This window comes from Propithecus coquereli, unplaced genomic scaffold (assembly GCF_000956105.1).
Source record: "Propithecus coquereli isolate 6110/MARCELLA unplaced genomic scaffold, Pcoq_1.0 Scaffold27, whole genome shotgun sequence".
NCBI lineage: Eukaryota > Metazoa > Chordata > Mammalia > Primates > Indriidae > Propithecus > Propithecus coquereli.
Window position 1 is genome coordinate 11,233,780 of NW_012148285.1, and position 6,000 is coordinate 11,239,779.

Here is a 6,000-nt window from a genome sequence, read left to right on the forward strand (position 1 = left end):
TAAATGAAAGAAATTAGTAATCAAAGAATCAAAAGAAAGTCTTGTGCAGAGCTGCCTTGTTAAGTTAGTCCAAGGAAACTGAAAGTAAACAAATATTAACTATGTTACCAATCTGTGAACAAGTGTTCCCACAAATTATAAAAGTAACCCTTATGATTGGTGGCAGTGAGCTGAGAAAGAGCATAGGTTTCTTTGTTTTTAATGAAATTCAGAGTCACGGGATGAATGCTAATCTCTTTGGGTAAACTACATAGTCTGAAATAAGTGACTGTCTCAAAAGCCCATATCATTATCATCATTTAAAATATAATAAAAGCACAAAGCAAAATAATTCTTGGTTTAAAAAAAAAACTATCACACTAATATAAACCGTAGCAGTCATTTTATATGTATATCTTCCAAAATGGATACAAAGGCATTTTTAAAAGAGCACTTGTAAATTACAACTCTCTGTAATGCCATTCAATTTTCTTTTATTTGCAAGATTATGGACAAAATATCAGGCATTCTGCTGTTTGTAAGATGATTTTAATGAGTTTTACTTAGATAACAATACATTGTGCATTTCTGGTAGAGACTACATTATACAGCAAATTAAAAAGGCAGTCCAAGTGCCCAACAAGCAATTAGTTTGGCTTCACTGACCCGCAATTAAGGCACATTATTACCAGGCATTCAAAAGCCAAGCAGGGCATGAGCTAGTTTACGAATGGAACCATCAGCATGAACAACACTGTTCTGTTCATGTCAGAAAAAAATGAAGTCATGGTACTCTGTGGTTTGAGAATTTGTTGTATGGCCTACAATTTAATAAACCAAATACTATGGCTAAGAAACCAAATTTATTTTTAGTTCACTAATTTAGGCTCAAGTGTACTATTCTGGTTTTGTTAGCTATTTTACCCAGTTTAATCAATACTACCTGCAATGCCAGAAGACAAAAGGTACATAAAGCACCTAGCATGATAGGTTCCCTAGCTGTCATTACTACTGCCTACCAGAGCCTGGAAGTTACTCCTGGGTTAGGAAGCTCAACACTGTCATGCTGCATATAATTTTCAATTCTTTATTCAGTAAATTTAGAGATAGTCTCCCAATTCTAAAAACCAAATTTTTAAAAACTTAAAAGTTAATGAATCATAACAAGCACCATAAAAATAATTAAAAATTTTACCCTGACTTTAAAAACAAAAATTGAATCAATAGTACGTTCATTGCTGTCCTGTCAAATATACCAGTAATCAAAATCAACCTCAAGATTCGAAAACATGTGGGAGTTAGTAAATTACAGCTCAAAATTTCAACATAATATTAAACAATCAAAATAACTGTGAAAACTTCAGAGCATGAATAACTTGTGATACAATTTTAAGTTTAAAAAGCATAAAATTTTATACTGTGATTATATCTTTGTAAAATATGTCATTAAACCAAGAATAAAAATACCCCCCTCTAAAAAAAACAAAAACCAATGGCTTTGGGGAAACTGAGCTTTGCTTTTCAAAATTCTGATTTACTATTATTTTTTAAACTTTAAAGGATACTAGAACTGAGAAGCCCAGGGGAAATAACTAGAGACTTTCTTAGAAAAAGCCAACTGAAAATGCCATTTGAATTAATCTTGTATGTCCTGGGCACCATCTTACCTTGCTGTGAGGGAGAGGGATATATAGTAAAATCACAAGTTTGAATCTGTAATTATTTTCTTTCTTTTAAAATTTTGTTTCATTTCTAAAGTTACCTTGATAACAAATTTAGAAAATCTATTGTCCTATAAATACAAGAAAGGATCACACTTAAAAAGAAAACAGTGGCTTCTCCAGTTTTTTTTACCACGTAGATGTTTTAAAACTTTTTTTTTAAAATTATCTTTCATCAAGCAATATACAGGCTATTTGCTCTCTAATATTTCATCTGATCTAAATATTATTTTATTAAAATAAGTACAAATTCATTTTCAGCTAAAATACCCAAAAGATTTTTTTAATTTAGTCAATCCTACACTATCTTGTTTGCTTACTCAATAGTACTTTAAATAGAAATCTTTTGCAAAAGAATTATTAATAGCATTTCTCACTCTTCCCTTATACCTCCACCTTCAATGTCTGGGGTTTAGAGAGGGCTGAACAGCCCCAAACCCTGGAAGAACATGAAAACCAACCATGTGTGTGACATGGTAGACTGCAGTTCTGGAAAGAGCCATGCAATTGTGAAACCAACTCTAAAACTGTAGCTGAGCGTCTGCAGAAATGAACCAAAGTAAACTCTCCCAACGGCCTCCCACCCTCCTTATGCCATGCTGTTTGGAAACCATTGCTCTGGTAACATCCCTGCCCTTTTGAAGTAAAATTAAAACATTTCATTGCATGCATGCCTCATCCAAACTGGCTGCCAAAGGGCCTGCAATGACTCCCTGGAATGATGTGATAAAATACTTCACATACAGAGCATCTAACTTGACAGTTTTCATCTTAACAAAAGAGGAAATATAGTAGGCAAGCAGAAATGCTGATAAATACATGAAAGGATGTTCCATCACTGTGCATTGTATTGAAGAACCATCTCTCCCAGAAGGACTTTCATCTGCAGATATCAAAAAGACACTTGGACTAACACTTGCGTGAAACATTCTTTCAATTTTAGTGAAAATCTGAGATGGTTATAACGTGGTAAAGACCTTCAAGACTGTGTGCAGGAGTCCCACCACATTTCTTAAAGCTTTCTGATGAAATGCTATTTTCCCACTTATTCTCTGAAAGGATTGACATTAACTCTGTCAAAGACTAAAATTGAATTTCCCATTTGATACAGTGGCTAATTTTACACCAGAATTCTATCCTAAGAAACTGTGTAACTCAAGTTCAATTCTCGACGCCATAAAACAAATTTTACCCTTTGTGGAATTTGTCATTTTTTTTTTAAACATTCTAAGAGTATACTACTGGCAATGCTGGTTATCCTGGCTATTAAACAAGTCTGGGAAGATTCAAGGGTAAAGCACAGCATACTCTAGGGTCTTTTGCTCAGCACACTGGGTAATTTCAGTGCAGTCTTTTAACAGGCTACACAGCACAGGCTACACAATGCCTTAATATCCAAAGAGCCATCCCATTTCTGTTACCCATGTGCTGTATGGCACTCACGAAAAGCCACCCTCCAAACTTCTTGTGACCAAGGACGTATGACACTGTATCCTAGACTGTCTAAGGCTTGCTAGTCCCTGAAGAATTTCATTTCAGATATACAACTCAGAAGCACAGAACCTAAGCCCATATGTGGTTCTCCACCAGCTGCATCAGCATCACCTGGGAACTTGCTAGAAATGCAAATCCCTGGGCCCCATCCAAGACCTACTGACTCAGAAACTCTGGACTGAAAATCACTGAGTTAACAGAAAACACTATGTTCAATGTTGTGTTGTTAATTACCATTAAAGATGATTCAGTAATCAGCTAGATAATAATGATTTGTCCCAACTTCTCCAAAAAGTATATGTCTTAATGATTTGTTTATATTAAATGATTTTGACTTAGAAAAACATGGAACTATTAAAACAAATACCAAGGACTACCTTGAAATCCAAGAGCCTTCTACCAGGCTGACACCAGGATGTCAAACTGTGGTAAGCCATTAGGTTCTCTGCAAGTGATAAATTGGAGGAAATTACTGCCGACAGCTGCCGTTCTCATTTTTAAGAAGAAGAAAAAGAAGAGATTACTCAAACTATTCTCTTGGCAGCTCATTAGCAAAAGTCCAACCTGTTTCTGTGAACTGGCCATAAATTAAGCTTTAGCCACCAATGTAGCGCTGAAGACTGGCAAACACTTGGGAGAGTAACACACACAAAACAAAGAATCAGACACCTTTAATCTTATCAAAATTCTCCAACCTTACCAAGAAGCTTCAGACACAGATTCTGGCAACCACACAATAACCTAGGCTGCTCTAAGTACAAGTGCACTAAGATCAAAGGTTATTCTTTGATGACACAGTAACTTGCCTTGGACTATGGCTTATCTGAACTATTCCCTAGTTGTCTAGTATATATAAAAGAATTGCAAAATCATGCCAGTATTAACCTATTTTATGTAGCTATGCTCAAGAAAACAAAATGTGACATTCAAAAATGCACGCAAGCTGTCCTAAAGGTGATTCAGGAATGCTCTGCATGGAGGCTCCAACCTCTGGGAACCGAAAAGATCATTATAGCTATTTAAAATTCTGCATTTTAAATCTATATAGGAAATCACTGGTTTTATTCAGAAATGAAAATAAAATATTTAATTTTGCTCCCAAAGCAGCAGGCTTTCCAGTACTATAATTGATGGCAGAAAAAGAAAGTGAGTAAGAGAGGTGGGCTGATGGCTACTTTAAGTAGTCAGCAAAAAACAGTCACACCCAGTGTTGAAGCGAGGGCAATGCAGTGGAATGCACGCGGACAAGAAGCCCACCCACCAAGGAAGGCTGTGGGTAAACCACCACAGGTCTACCTGACAGACCACTAAAGGCCATCTACATGATGCTGACCACTAGTTCTAATGTCTTTTAAAAATTCCTTATTGTATTTTTTTTCCAAATTGAGATGGGGTCTTGCTATGCTGCCCAGGCTGAGCTTGAACTCCTGGCATCAAGCAATTCTCCTATCTCAGCCTCCCAAGTAGCTGGAATTACAGGTGCATGTCACCATGACTTGGTATCTTTTTAAAGTTATAAAATTATATAACTAGTGCTGGGCATGGTAGCTAACACCTGTAATCCCAGCCCTTCAGGAGATCAAGGTGAGAGGATCACTTGAGGCAAGGAGTTTGAGATCAGCCTGGGCAACTTAGTGAGACCTCATCTCTACAAAAAATTAAAAAAAAAAAATAGCTGAGTGTGGTGATACACACCTGTAGTCCCAGCTACTTGGGAGGCTGAGGTGGGAGAATCACTTGAGCCCAGGAGTTCAAGGCTGCAGTGAGCTATGATTGTGCCATTGCACTCCAGCCTGGGCGACAGAGAGAGACCTTGTCTCTTAGAAAAAAATAATTACATAACTAGTATAATCTCAAACAATAAATGAGGAACATTGATCTCAATTAGTAAATGAAATAGATGCAGAACACAGACAAGTAAGAAATTCGCTAAAATGACAGCTTTTTTCTTTTCAGATGAGGAATTATGAGTGGGCTTTTTTGTTTGTTTTAACCAGAAAAGAATTTTTTTAAAGCACAAAGGTCCTGACTAAAATAACAATATTTATTATTGCCTGTTCAGCTTCATTTGATCCCTCTCAGGTCTTGAGGACAGGCAGAGAACTTACGGGTTCCATACAAAGAATGAGGAAGCATGTTTTTCCAAATTCAGTGACTTGCCCTTGGCCACCATGTGGGCAGAGACAGGACTCAGACCCTAAGCTTCCCATTCCTAGTCCTTCACAAGCAGGCCCTGCTTCCTCCCTGCTGGGAACCCCTCTCCACCTGGCTGTTAACCCAAGCTGTTTCCAAAGCCTCTATGTGAAATGGTGACGCTGGAGTCCTCTAGCAGGAGCAGCTAGGGACAAGGAGTTTCATCCTAAATCACTAGCCAGGCCCCTGGGGTATATGAGTGAAGCTAAGAGCTCAGGATACAAGATCCCAGAAACGTTTTTTATAATACTCTAAGGGCTGATTAAATTATAGCTTCATATGGTGGCACAGAGCCCAGATACAAGAAATCAGGTTGCTGTCTGAGAAAGAGCTTTGGGTAGAGTGAATTTTCAAGGCAATGGGAACAACAGGCAGTGAAGAGAGCCACATGGCCAGAGATCAAAAGGACAACCTTCCTGCATCAAAACAAGCTGCTACCTGGGCATCAGGCTTTCCAGCTACACCTCCTGCTGCACACTGTGATCACCATCAAGAAAACTAGTGAACCATCATATCTCAGGGTTAAGAGAGACCTTAGAGGTGTACGAATACAGGGGCTTGTTTCCTGTAATGTCTGATTTTTACACATACACACAGGCCTGATGATCTAGAA

The 6,000-nt window shown here is 37.6% G+C and overlaps 1 protein-coding gene across 1 annotated transcript in view; it reads right to left on the minus strand.

Annotated features, from left to right (window-relative positions):
- The window catches only part of PARN (poly(A)-specific ribonuclease), a 146,961-nt gene that overhangs the window by 85,222 nt on the left and 55,739 nt on the right, over positions 1 to 6,000 (minus strand). The gene's annotated exons all lie outside the window — the stretch shown is intronic.